The sequence below is a fragment of the Coffea arabica genome, chromosome 5c (genome assembly GCF_036785885.1).
Source record: "Coffea arabica cultivar ET-39 chromosome 5c, Coffea Arabica ET-39 HiFi, whole genome shotgun sequence".
In the NCBI taxonomy this organism is placed as follows: Eukaryota; Viridiplantae; Streptophyta; class Magnoliopsida; order Gentianales; family Rubiaceae; genus Coffea; species Coffea arabica.
Window position 1 is genome coordinate 40,603,506 of NC_092319.1, and position 15,467 is coordinate 40,618,972.

Below are 15,467 nucleotides of genomic sequence, written 5' to 3' on the forward strand. Positions count from 1 at the left end.
GTGTTAAAACCGTCTTGAATTGCATTTCCTCACTTTGAACGTTTTTCACTTCATTTCTCTTTTAACCACTTGAATTCATCACCAATTATCTATTTTTCACCTCACTTGACATCCTTTGGTGATTGAATCATTAGACCTGCATAAAAATGAAGTTTTTATCACTAAAATCAATAGCAATGCAATAATAGCCACTTTTACCAAACAATGTATATTTTTACCAAAACCTATTTATTTTAGTTATAAAACTAAATAATCAAACCAAAATCAACTAATAAAATGCACTTAAAAATACGTAAAATAAACCCTTATCACAAGTACTTTGAAATCGACCATTCAAACATTTTATGTGATAACATGGAAATGAAAGCGATGAATATATTGCAGGTGCAGGGTCGGTTCTTCCTCCCTTATAACTTCTCACACTAATTTACATATTATCATAAACTTTTGCCATGAATCTTGCTTCCATTTAGCTTTCATCTTAACCTAATTATAACCAAGGTTTTAAAAATGTGGAGACATTGAGTGGAGCATTTTTAATTATTATGTCGAGGCAAAAGCCCTAAGGTGTGAGGATCAATCCCATGAATTTCAATTTTTAATGATTTAAAAATTAACAAGATGATAGAAATATGTAATTTGTTATATAAATAAGATCATTTTATTAAATTATTTGAAAATAGTCGCATAATGGCTTCCCTCCTAATCCTAAGGAGCTACAAGCATAACATACTTAATGTGAAATCTAAATGGACACTCTGCATCTGGCATTCTCAAGATTGATGGTAGCGCAATGTTAAGAGTCCTGTCGAGTTTCAACTGTTTTGCTAGTAGTCCTTCTGCCTTCTAGACTTCTTTGAAACAACCTAGATATTTTTTGATCATCCTCATGTTTATTGTCTTTATTGCTTCCTTGGTCACCTGCAAAGTTGGTTTCACCAGAAATTTTGTTAAATTTGGACTCAAAAGACTCTTGAAAATCCTTAAAAAATTGTATCATCTTTTCTCAATCACCCGTCTCATAGATATGACTATTTTGCGATTTGAAGTGTTTAATTTTGTTGCCGGGGTGCGCCAATATTAGAGGCTAACAAACTTTATTAGTTTAGACTTGTTTTTATTTTTGTTAAATTTTCTTTAATATATATCAAGTGGTTTGGTATGAATTTTCGAAGTTAATATATATAGTGCATGCATAGAACTTTAAAAGTTGTTGTTCCTTTTGATCCAACACGGCAAATTTTTTGGTTAGTCCTCAAACTATTAAGTTAGTACACTTTTAGCCCTCTAACTTTTATTTATTTATTTTTAGCCTTCCAACTCCTGAAAGTGTATATTTCTTGTCCTTTCATCTATTTGAGTCGTTAAAACTAACGGGAACTGCACCATGGACAATATACAAGCACAGATCTACTTATAACTAGCAAGATTCATAGAAATTTGAGTTCAGGTTTAGAATCTAAAAAGACAGAGTCTATTATATAATTTCGTCTAAATTTGACAACACTAAATGACTAGAATAGTGGTCAACTATTGGTCAACAATAATCAATGGCTATTGATTAGCAACTCATAGTTGCAAGGGTGATTGTACATGATTGGAGGATTAAAGATGTACAAAATTATGTCATTTTGAAGTGGATTCCATTAGGAATAGTGATTGAAATTTATAGAAGAACTTGAAATATATGCTTTTAGAAGTAAGAGGACTAAAAGAATACCAATAATAGTTGAAAGGTTAAAAGTGTACAAGATTAATATTTCGAGGACCGACTAGATTTTTTGCCCTATAAACAAATAGTCAAAAACGAAGATGCGCATATGGTTGGAATTTCCGAACTTTCTTGTATATAACATAGCAACACAATCAATAAATAAAGGATATGCTCAAATTCTTTCGCCAATAACAGGAAAGATGGATGTTAGAACAGTTCTTCACATGAAAGAAGGGGAAGACAATGCAAGCTATGCCATGAATTCATCAATTCAGGTAAGTGTCCAAGCGGGAGATTATTTCTCTACTCTACATCTGGTATGAATCGAAGTCTCTAATTTCTCCAAAATTCAATCTTTCAGAGTCTAGTATCAAAGAAGGCAAAGCATGCACTTGAAAAAAGCATACAACAGTTTTGTCGACTGAATTTGCCCTCAAAAGAGTGCATAATAGTAGGAGATTTGGGATGTGCATCAGGGCCAAATACTTTGGCTTCCGTCAAGGAGATTATAGAGCTCATTGACAGTGAATCCCGTAAAATGAATTATGGGCTACCCTACATTCAAGTTTTCTTGAATGATCTCGAGTCCAATGATTTCAACTCTATTTTCAAGTCATTGCCACTGTTTTATGATAATCTTGAGAAATATGGGCGTTAATCAGGATCATGCTTCATTGCTGCTATGCCTGGCTCCTTCTATGGTAGACTTTTTCCAGACCATTCCATCCATTTTATACATTCATCTTTTAGTCTCCACTGGCTCTCTCAGGTGCGTAGTTTTCAAACTTCAGGACTCAATTTTTATACAGCTATAATAAAAAAGTGCAGTATTAACATAAAGGTTATGTATATAATTAAACTGGCACACATAATTGGAATACTTTTGCAATTTTATTTTGAGGATAGTCGATAAAATTTAAAAAAAAAGATTCCTATCTTATACAATCTTTAGAAATTGTACCCTCTACAGAAAGTTGATCCTCTACAGTTTGTGTTTACATGTCATGCAGTCCTAGTAGATATTGATATCTGTCGACTTTGTAATACTGGCTTAGAATGATAAAAAGTACTTGCGACCAATATTTTGGAAACCTGCTCTGTGAGTGGACTGGTTAACCATTAACCCGATAAATAGGTTGATTGGTTCAGCCAGTTGGACCGCTTGGGTTAACTAGTTTTCTTTCGTTTTTTTTTTGTTAGTTTAAAAAATTTTCAAAGTTGAACACTCATACAAAGGGTTAATTGCAAAATACCCCCTCAACTATTATTAGTTTATGACTTGCCTCGTATACAATTGAGTTTTAGCATTTGACCACCTTAATGGATCAAGTTTTGGCACCTTACTCTAATCAAATATAAGCCAACATAAAAAAATGTTGTGATGACATTTTTATCCTGCTAGGAACTGTTTAAAACCCAAAATTCCATCTTATTTTCTTTCATATTTTGTCTCTCCTCTCTCCACTAGTTTTCTCAAATCCTATTTCTACAAATTTCATCAATCCCCAAATTCCCATATCAAATGCACTGTCGCAATTTTCTCTTTATTCCTTTTGCCCCCTTCATCAGAAATTACCAAGTGTCTAGAAAATTAAAACATCTTATCTTTCCTTTATCCTCTTGGCTTCTTAACAAGTTGATAAGTCAAAACAAGAGTTTACGTTCATCAAATTTTAACTAACCAGCGGGACTAGAATGGAGTCGCAGATCGCCCATTGGAGCTAGAACTTGAGGAGAGCATCCATGTGGCTGTAATGTTCTCTCAACCCTTTATCAACAGATCCTTCTATTCCTCATTTTCTTTCATGCAATGCCTTATTTTTTTAGATGTTTTATTTTTTTCTCCAGGAAAAAAATTGGAATTTGTGTGACTATTGCTGATACTTTTTTCCAAAGGGAAAACTAAATAGAAAAAGGTTTCTTACAGTAGCTGTTCTTTTTGAGAGAAAAAAGAGGAATAAAAGAAAAGTGATGCAAATTGGCAGCAAGTAAAAGACTGATAAACATAAACCATAGTTTTGACTTTAGGATGCAACTTACACATTAAAGATAGTTCAAGGGTACATTTTGCCATTAACCCTTTTTCAATATATCACAAGTATTATTCTGATTTCACCCACAAAAAGAACTCAAAACGAGCAAAATGAATCCAAACCCGGTCCTACTCAACCGTCTAGCCTGTCCAGAATTGTAGCATTGGTTGACTTGAGTTTGAACCAGATTGAAACGTTAGAAGTTTCCCATCGACAATCAATAACATTCCTGGTAGGAGACCTCCCATGGTATAGGGGCATTGGAAGTTGCAAAATGATTAAAGCATTAATAATCAGAAGAAAATGAGATAAAACTAAGTCATTGTTATTGGATAAAGCATGGACGACAGAAAATGGTTATCTCTACAATTAACCAAGAACAATAAAAGCTGAACAGTGCAAGGCTGATGATTATAAAAAGGGTAAAATGCACTTTTCATCCCTAATGTTTAAGGTGTTAACCAATTTCATCTCTAAAATTTCATGCAAAACACATTTCATTCTTATAATTTTATAATTTTGATTAATTTCATGTTTAAAGTTTTATGCAAACACATATCATCCTCATAGTTTCATAAATTTGGTTAATTGAGGACAATTGGTAGATTGTCAAATAATTTGAACGAAATAGCGTCACTTGACCATGGCATGCCTATTAGTTAAAAAAAAATTTATTGGATCAACAAAAACTCAAAAATCTTTTCTTAATTCACTTTCTCATTTTCGTACAAAAAAGACTAAGAAATTTTTAGCCACCATTACTCCTTTCTTAATCACAATCAAACTTGAAGATCCAAAAAAAATGAAATCAGTGGAAAAGAAACAACCCCTGCTATAGCCAATTGGAGAAAAATGTCAAAGAAACCCATTCCAACTAATTGGAGAAAAATATTACTGCGAAAGAACAAATGGTTTGGATTGTCATTTATTTGCAAAATTTTGTTTGTTGTATCATATACATGTTTTTCAATCATCTATTTATCTTTCAATCTATTTATTTTGTCTCAAATACATCATATCACAATTTAAAAGGAAAAAAAAAAGAGATAGTCTCCTATCCAAAAACACTTGTTGTTATTTCTATAATTTAATCAATAATTGAATTAAGTATCCATAATACAATTATTAATAGGACATGTAACGTTATTATGTCTAAATTGGTTAACAATCATTTAATTGTCCTTAATTGGTAGGAATTATAAAATTATGAGGATGAAATTGTTATATACAAACTTTAGACAAAATTGGTCAAAATTACAAAATAATGAGGATGAAATATGTTTTGCATGAAACTTTAGGGACGAAATTGATTAACACCTTAAACATTGGGGATGAAATGTGTATTTTTCCCTCATAGAAAAGCATCTAGATTCACAGGGTTTTTGATATGCAAATCAAGGCTTCTCCAAAATAGGTTTGTCTCATAAGCTATTCGTTAGAATGACTCAAACTTTAATTGGTTTTCAATTTGTCGACTGCAAAAATTGCTTGAGCAGATGTGCAGGAAAAAGAATTCTCTCTCTCTCTCTCTATTGAAGGATCATATATGGTGAATTTCTACTTGCTCATTTGATGACTTAAATCAACAAATTCAGAACTTATAGATCCAAGTAATTTATTGACTAAATTGCATTGCATACCAGAATTAGTATGTACTATTGAGGACCCATTGGTAAGGGGAGGAGTTTTCCCCACTATCAGGTTCACGCTTCGAATCTTAAATCTGAGTTGAGAGTAAGAAGAGTGTGAGAAAAGGAGGGAGGGACAAAAAAGAAAAGAAAAGAAATAGTAGGCATTATCAAGGTTAGTGTTAATGCTATAGAAAATGATGTAGAACATAGTACACCAGCCCAGGACTAGTAATAAGCTGTGAAAAAGATAGTTAAGAATGAACTGTATTTACATAAGAAAACAACTCCTCTTGTTGTCCTGCTCACATAAGATACAATTATATATACAGAAAGACATGAACCCCTCACAATTAATACCAACTAACAACTAAATGGCATTAGTAAACCAAAAGATAATTCTAGACTCTACAAAAAAGTAACAGTGGTAAATGACAAACTAATTGCTCTTTATTAGTCTAAAAAAAATCAACTTTAATATTCAACACTCCCTCTTAAAGTGATTTTTTGGAAACTAATCCAAGTTTGGCCTTAAGCACCTCAAAAGCTGCCCTAGAAAGTGCCTTCGTTAAAATATTTGCAACATTCTTATCACTTTGTATGTGTAGAACTTTGATAATACCATCAAGAATTTTCTCTCCAATGAAATGGTGCTTTAATTCAATATGTTTGGTTCTTGCACGACAAACTAGTTTGGAAGCAAGCTTGATAGCACTTTGATTGTCACCAAAAACTTTAGTGGGTCCAGAAATAGGAAGATAAATATCTTTAACAAGCCTTCTAGGCCATACACATTCTTTAGCAGCAAGAGCAGCGGCTTTGTATTCCGTCCTTGTTGTTGATAGCGAAATAGAATCTTGTTTCCTACTACATCATGACACTGCTATTGAACCACACAGATATACATATGCTGAAGTAGAATTACGATCATCCAAACGTCCTTCCAAATCAACATTTGTGTATCTATGTAGTGAAAAATCAGCTCCACTCTTGTACAGTAATCCCATATCAAATATGGTGCTTATATACTTCAAAATTTTCCTTGCCGTTTCTAAATGTAGCTTCCGTGGTGGTTGCATGAACTAACTTATAAAGTTGACTGAAAACATGATATTTGGCTTTGATATAGTCAAATAAAGAAGATTTCCAACCAATGCACGAAAAGGACGCGGATCCAAAAGAAGTGAGCCCTTCTTGCTCTTAATCTTTGCATTTGCATCAAGATAGGTAGAAAATTTCTTGCTAGTCTTCATTCCAAATCTGTCAACAAGCTTCTTAGCAGATTTCAAATCTTGTTGAAAGTTTAGCTCTTAGATTTGCAACTTCTTTTCCATCATTTCCTGTTATTATCATGCCATCCACATACAACAATACCACTATATGCAGATCTCCAGAATTTTAAATAAATAAACTAGAATCAGAATGGCTAGCAATATAACCATAAAAATGCAAATATTCAACAATCTTTCTATACTAGGCTCTTAGAGTTTGTTTTAGTCCGTAAAATGCCTTGTTGATTTTGCAAACAAAGTCAAAATAGGTCTTAGAGATGTAATCTGTTGGTTGTTCCATGTAAATGTGTTTATCTAGCTCACCATATAGAAATGCATTTTTCACATCAAGTTGCCATAGTTTCCTCCCTTGAGATGTTGCCAAGGAGATTAGAAGTCGAAATGATGTCATTTTTGCCATAGGACTAAAGGTTTCTTCAAAATCTTCACCGTGTTTTTGAGAAAAGCCACGAGCAACCAGCCTTGCTTTGAACCTGTCTATGCTGCCATCTGCTCTCCTTTTCAGCTTATAAACCCATTTACATATGATAGGGTGTACATTTCCAGTCCTTGGGACAAGATCCCAAGTTTCGTTTTTCATTAATGCTTTCATTTCTTCATCCATAGCAAGCTCCCTATCCTTTGAATCGTTGGCCTCTTCATTGCCTGATGGTTCATCTTTATCCATTGGTCCTACAAAATAACACGAGTAAGTAGTAATTAAGTTTTCATCTTGATAACGGGCTGGTTTAATGATACTTCTCCTTGGCCTTTGATTTACTAATTATGATGATTGCTTTGAAGAAGCATCTTGAAGAGATTGCTCAGTCTCATTTTAATAACTTATGCTCCCCCTTTCACATGACATGGAACCTTGAAAACTATAATAACCATTTGAAGCTTCAACTAACATAGGCTGGATAGTTGTATCTGGTACATGAAGATTCTAATTTGAAGTGGTCCCTTTTAGAGTGTAGTAGCTCGATATCTCATCAAACACAACATCTATGGAAACGGTAAACTTGTGATTTTTAGGATCTATGCATTTCCAACCTTTCTTTCTATCATCATACCCTATAAAAATGCACTTCTTTGTTTTGGAATCAAGTTTGCTCCTTTTGGAATCTAGAACATGAACATAGCAGATTGAACCAAACATTTGAAAGTGTTTGATGCTAGGCTTCTCTCCGTATATCAACTCATATTGGTTGGACTGAGAGGCATGATTAATGACATATGTTGCACATATCATACCTTTGGTCCATAAAAATTTCGGCAAATTCTTAGCATGTAACCAGTTCTTGCAAGTCTTAGTAATATGTTGAATTTTTCTTTCAATGACCCCATTTTGTTAGGGGGTTTCTACACAAGAGAGCTACCTTCTTATTCCAAGTTGCCGACAGAAAGAAAGAAATCATTAGAAGTGAATTCTATACCATTGTTAGTTCTCCAACTCTTCCAAAGATGGTTGCTGTGCCCATCCTTGAATAGATGTAATAAAAGGAGTGTATTTGGTTTCAAGCCTCGAACAATGTGGCGTTTTAACCGTGCTTCAGAGATCGGCTCATCTGGATCTAGTAATGATATCTCTGAACACAGGTTTTTTATCTTGACAAAGAACTGAGAAATTGAGACTTCACCTTGTGTTGCATTTGCCAACTCATTCTTTAGCATTTGCAGCTGATTTACATCCTTTTTGTTGTATAGCTGATTGAGAGTTTCCCAAATCTCTTTTGCAGACTTGCCCTTGATAATATACTCAAAGAGACCACGAGAGTTAGATCTTTTTAGAGCAAACTCAGCCTTGCCATTCAAACTTCTCCATTTCTTAATCGCTTCAACATTTTGTTCATTAGATTCTGGTGGCTTAGTTTTATCACCACCAACCACATCCCACATATCTTCACCAACCAAATAGGATTCCATGCAAGACCTCTATATCTTGTAATTGAATTGATTCAGCAACTCCATTCCCAGTCCATTAAAACGTCATGTAGAGTCCATCGTCCCAGCTGATCTTCTTCACCAAGGGACAAGACAGAGATAGCAATCACCCTTGAAGCTCTGATACCATGTAGAAAATGATGTAGAACAAAGTACACTAGCCCAGGGCCAGTAATAAGCTGTGAAAAAGATAGTTTAGAATGAACTGTATTCACACAAGAAAACAACTCCTCTTATTGTCTTACTCATATCAGATACGATTATGTGTACACAAGAATAGGAACCTCTCATAATTAATATCAACTAACAACTAAATGACATCAATAAACTAAAAGATAATTCTAGACTCTACAAGAAAGTAACAATGATAAATGATAAACTAATTGCTCTTCATTAGTCTCAAAAAAATCAACTTTAATATTCAACAAATGCCATTGCCACAATCTTATTTACGCAACAATTTTTTGATAACATATTGTTAGGTCTAATCCTAGAAAATTGACCAAGGAGAATTAGTAAGGTTCTTGGTAACTCAATAATGACAATAGCAAAACAAATAAATCAAACAGAGACACCAAAAATTTTACGTGGTTTGGTCAAATTGACCTATGTCCACGGGCGAAGGGGTAATAGATTTACTATAACAAAAAAAAAGTATAAAAGAGAAAGTACAAAATCTTTGGAAATAATTGCTAGACCCAAAAGGCACCTAAAACTGAAAATACAAAAGAGTCTAAATAATACTAAATGTTTAATGGCCCAAAGAGCCATGACTTGCTCTTTTAATTTGATGCCAAACCAAAACCACTCTTAGACTGGGGTGTGGGCCTTCTAAAACTCTCTTGGACTGGTGCATATGGCACTTAGGCTGATACCCTTAGCACAATTAAACTCACTTAAGTCCATGATAGTGAGACAATTGTGCATTTTATTTGATGGTATTTGGTCTCAATTTTGACCACTTATTATGCAAAGTAATAGGCTTCTACTCATAATTGGTATTTGTGTTAGTTGTAGGCGGTTGGTATCAAAAGTAGTGAAAAGAGGCCAAATTCCATAAGACTATTCATTCCAGAGCGTGCCCATGTCAAAGACCGCAGAGTTACGTCCAAAAAGACGGACGCCAGACTTATCCCTGGTAGCCGCCACTATTTTTGGGAGATGTGTTTTGAAGTTGCATGGAATTAGGAAACATCTTCAGAGAATCCTTTTGGCACCAACTCAAGGAGAACAAAAAGGGAAGCTATCATTTATAGAAACAAACACTCGATTGGCTAAAAGGAGGGCGGCGGAGAAACATTAAGAGAAGACAGCAATAGACTAGTGACGGGTATTTTACATACGTACAAGTTAAAAAACCGAATTACACCCGTTCACTGCAAGTATACAGGTCAACTGGTAGTTTAGGGTATATATCGGGTCGATCCCACAGGGAAGAGTGAACAATTACCGGTATTACTAAAGCTTCTCTATTATTTAGACTATCAATGAATTATAAGAAATTTAACCTACTGAAATTATACAAAATAACAAATAAAAGCTCCTTAGGTTGTGGTATCCCTAACTACTCATGCAAGTGCTACATTTGGATCATTGAATACTACATTTAGGCTAATTATGGTGTAATTTCCTTAAACATGTGAAACCTACTTTCGTAGTGAATCAACTATACTCATAACTAATCCATACCTATTTTCATGGTTATGAAATTAGCTACAAGTTCATTTCTTCAATGAAATTACATGATATGAATCACTAAAAACCACATAAGTGCACCTCTACTTTCGTGAGTGTACTCCCTATGTTTAGCACTTCTTGAACTAGTGTTAAATCTCAATATTCATTGCAGAAACAACACCTTAGATAATCACAATTAATGGTACCAGATTAATCATGATTTAAGAAGCCAAAGTGCTAAATAACTTGCTCAAATCATAGCAATCAAATAACCAAATAATAAACACTAACAATCATAGAAAGTTCAACCAAACCCAAGGTATAAACTTTAAAAACACATATTAAACACAAAATCCAGAACTTGTATATTAACTAAACTTGGAATCAAATACAAAAGATAAAGAGTTTGGAAGGAATACAACCCTTGTCACATGAGCTTTCTTCCTTGCCTTCTTCATCCTCCATCTTCATCCTAATCTAGATAATAAACAAGAATGGATGAACTATACTACTCTATACTAAGCTAAACTAATACTAGGAAGATGAAAGAGCTACATTTCTGCAGACTCCAAGCTTCTCCCGTATGTCTCTCTATCTCTTACTCTATCATCCCCTTTTTTTGCTCTATCTCCTCTCTCTCTCTTTTGCAATGAATTTGGCTCTTTTTATGATGAAAGATTGGTCAAGAAATGAGGATTACATCTCCCTTTTACAGCTGGGAATGTTTCTCACATGTATAGCATCCCATGTGAGTTGGTGGAGGTGAAATTGAGTTTTCCGCGTAAAAAGCAGACTTCTCTGACCACAATCCGGCCAGGAATCCGGCCACAAATCCGGCCAAATTCCGGCCGGATTGCTACAGTAAATCTGGGCTGCTACAGTGATCCGAGCTGCTACAGTACCTCGGATCCGTATGGATCCGAGCTCGGATCCACTAACCCAGAAACAGCCGAGGGTTCGGATGAATAGTGGATCCGAGTGTGGATCACTTGCTCTGTTTTTGGCTCAACTTCAACCGATCTTTTCTTGATGTTAGAGGCTGAACCAGCTCATGTCTAAAACATGAAAGTTGTAGCCTTTTGAGTTATCTTTCCAATGCATCAAGAATCACCTCATTTGGATCTGTGTAGGCTGAGATATGACCGAAATACCCTTGCCTGCTCCATGCCTTGTTCTAGTTTCGACCAATAGCAATTGACTCTGTACTTCGGCTTTTTGACCTGGAAAACCTTCAAACTGGATTCAGATGTCTTCACCAAAGTTGTAGATCTATCTCTTATCTTCAAATGGGTTCAAGAATCATCCCAATCCGATCATTGTAGCTCAAGTTATAGCCGAAATATGAAAATGTGTCAAAACTGTCAAAATACACAAAATCCAAGTAAAAAGTGATATAAACCTCATTTAATTGAACAAAAGCATTTTATACCAATTATAGCCAAAATGAATCATTTTCTTCCAATAATATACCCAAAGTGACTAAAAATAATATAAAATGTCATACAATTATTACGTAAATTAGTCACTTATCAAACTCCCCCACACTTAAATCATTGCTTGTCCTCAAGCAATTCACACATAATCAGATGCAATGATTCAAGAGGTGAAACAATATATGCACTTTGTCCAATTTAATTCCTCAAGACTTGGAAAATAATCATTATACAATTATTCAATTTACACTAAATACTCATAATATCAAGTAAAGGAAAGATAATTATACCCTAAATTCAACAAGTTAAACTTAATCTCTTACCCTAACTTAATTTTACAAATAAGCAAATCACATAATCAATTTATAGCTTTCCTCCTCCTATAATCATCTTTTTCTCAACATTCTATAACTAAGAGGGATTTATTCACACAAATTTTACTTAAATAGTGAGAATGCCTTTTTACGCGAAAATCGACACTTTTAGGTGAAGATCCCCGGTTATTCAACATTTCACTTATTCAAGTTGCTAATGCATACTCTTAATTCAAGTACCTTTTTACGCGAATGTCGACATTTGTAGATGCCAACCCCCGGTTACTTGGTACGAGAATCATTGGAGTAGAACAATTTTTATTTACTTTCTTTTCTTCTTTTTTTTTATTTTTATTATTTTTTTTTATTTTTCCCTCATAAAAAAATATATATATAGGAATAATCAAAGGAGGAGTATAACCTTTATCGACTATATCAATCACTTACTTGCAAAATTAAGTAAAGAGAAGAAATCTCATTAAACATGTAAAATTATAGGCATAATTTTCCTCACTTTACCAAATATACTTTCTAAAATGTAAAAATTCTAATTGCGTAATAAACATTTCCAAGTTAAATGAGGACTAAACCTTCCAAAATACATATAACATTTCAACAATTGGAAGAATAAGGTTGGAACAATTAGCCCTTTTTGAATGAAAATGCAAGAATTTGAAGAACTTTTGGGCCATAGTGAAATATTGGAAAAGATTTTAGAAAAAATTTTACAGAGTTTCTCCTTATAAATGGATGAAAACTCCCTGCCAACAAACCCAATTTCAAGCAAATTATCCACATGGCAAACATTTCAAACACAATTCCAACATTTCTAAGCATTTAAATCCACAAAATATCATCACATAGGCTTAAAATGCAAGTTCAAATATTTCCTCCCCCACACTTAAACTTCACATTGTCCTCAATGTGAGAAAAGGAAAATAAATAAAGAGTAAAAGAAAATACTGCTCAATTGAACTTGCGTAATCAGAATCCATGGCCAAGTGACGAATTTCCAACCGTATTTGAGAAAGAATGGAGAGTTCACTTATTGCACCCTGAAAAAGACAAAATCAAAACAAATAAATTTCTTAAAAATAAAAGGTTGCAATCAACAAAAAGAAAACATGCAAGTCAAGGAAAAAGGAAAGATGATCAACCATGTGGAACCATACAATGTTCAAGGGATAAAAACATGAAATGAGCTAATCCTTGCTAATCAAATATATGCATTAGTATCCAAAGCAAAGGGAAGCTAATTTCACACAAAAAATCCACAATCATGAACAAAATAAGTTCCATTTATACATTTTGTCATCAATGATCAAATCCCCACAAGTACAAAAGCAATCTCAAAATGGAGACAAACACACCAAGCCAAAATATAAATGACCTTCTTGAGAATTCATGAAATACTAAAAACCATTGAACCACAAGGATTATAAGTGCATTTATGAATTTCAACAATTAAGGCCATTTTCTCTTCTTTTAGAATTACCTAAGAATTCAAGAAATTATTCAACCAAGCACCTTTTCATTCATTAGGTAATCTAAATTACTCACATGAATATCATAAACTCCCACAAAACTAATTAAAATGCTACATTGGCCACTTAATATGCAACTTGGTCATCAAGCCAAATTAAGCATAAAACTAGCAAGAATTCACCAAATAAGTACAATAAATGCAAATCACAAAATATAGTTATCACTAACAATCACCAATAGCATCAATAAGCTCAAATAAATGCACCTAACTTCACATATTAAAAATTGCCTAAAAATAGAAAATATTCATTCATGGCAAAATTCAAATAACAAAGTTAGGTGAAGAATTGTTACCTCAAGGTAGTTTGGTGATGTTTAGAGATGAATATGATGTGAAAACCCCCAAGAAACTTACTCCAATTTGACCTCAATTGAGTGATTTCAAGAAGGTAGAACCCTAACTAATGGTAAGCTTGAAACCACTTTAGAGTTGTTTTTGAAAGAATATGAACTATGAAATTCACTCTAGAGGATGGGAGAAAGTGATTTGGTGAAGGTTATTTGAAGACTAAATGGTGAAAAATGGTGTTTTAGTGAGTGGTGTGTGTTTGAGGTGTTAGTGTGTGAGTTGGGTTGAAGAAGAAGGGAGAAAAATTGTGAGAAATCCGTGAAACGGATTCATCTTACACTGGTTACTGTTCACAATCCGGCCAGAAATTGGAGGGATTCGTGGAGGGATTCTGGGCAGAATTTTTTTTTTTTTTTGTTTTTTTTTTTTACAATCCGGCCAGTTTTTGGCCGGATTTCAGGCCGGATTCTATCCAGAATGGTCGAAAAAATTTTCTTTTCTCCCCTGACTATCCGGCCTTCAATCCGGCCAACATTTGGCCGGATTTATGGCCGGATTTGCTGCAGAAAAAGCTGTTTTCTGCAGTTTTTCCTCCAAATTTGCTTGGCCAACCTTCCACATTCAACCTACTTCATGTTCTTTGAATAAAATTCAAATTTAACATGATCATGCATGAATATAACTTAAACATGAAACACTTTAAATGCATGAAATGCAGCAATTGAACATGAAAACTCCCTTTTTGCCTTAATATAAACACCTTTACAATTGAGATCATTTGCATGAACTCTTGCCATTGCCACCTACAAAACACACAAAAATATTAATCGAACAACTAAAACTTACTAAAAACAAGCCAACATGAAGAAAAGTGGAGTTGAAAAGTGATCCAAGCCTTCGTTTTTAAAAGGATCCGAGGTCGTTTTTGAAAGGATCCGAGGTCGGATCATGATGATTGAGCTCGGATCAAGAAACTCGAATTTTTTCTGATTGCAGAAGTGGATCCGAGGTCTTGGATCCATATGGATCCGAGCTTGGATCCAGAAGCTCGAAGTTTTCTCTGATTGCAGAAGTGGATCCGAGGCCTTGGATCCATTGAATCTGCACTTATTGCAGAATTTTTGCAATTTTCAGTTTGACCTCAATTCTTCAAAATACACCCTGGATCATTTCTATGTCAAAATAAATCGTTCACGCACATGTAAAATGATCTAAACATGCATTCTAAACCTCTTTAATGCATCAAAAACCATAATTACTGAATTTGAGGTATTGAGATTTTTGATCAAACTTCGTCTTTTCACCTCATTTGGTCACTTTTGTATCTTTTTCCAAAACCTACAAATGAAAAACAACAAAATTACTCAAACTTATACTTTAAACATAAAATCACTCCAAAGTAACACCAACTTAAACAAGCATTGGGTTGCCTCCCAATAAGCGCTTCTTTAAAGTCAATAGCTTGACTATTTCACCTCATTTTTCAAGGAGGCTTAGTTAACGAATAATCCACCATTTTAGGCCTTGGTGGATCATTGTAAGGTGACTTAATAGAAAAAGCCACATGATCTAATGATCTGAGAGATGGAAGTGACTTACATATTCCAAGTGTTTCATAG

At 34.0% G+C, this 15,467-nt stretch overlaps 1 pseudogene; it reads left to right on the forward strand.

Moving 5' to 3' along the window:
* Positions 1–1,914: 1,914 nt before the first annotated feature.
* The window catches only part of LOC113689457 (probable caffeine synthase MTL3), a 114,774-nt pseudogene continuing 101,221 nt past the window's right edge, over positions 1,915–15,467 (forward strand).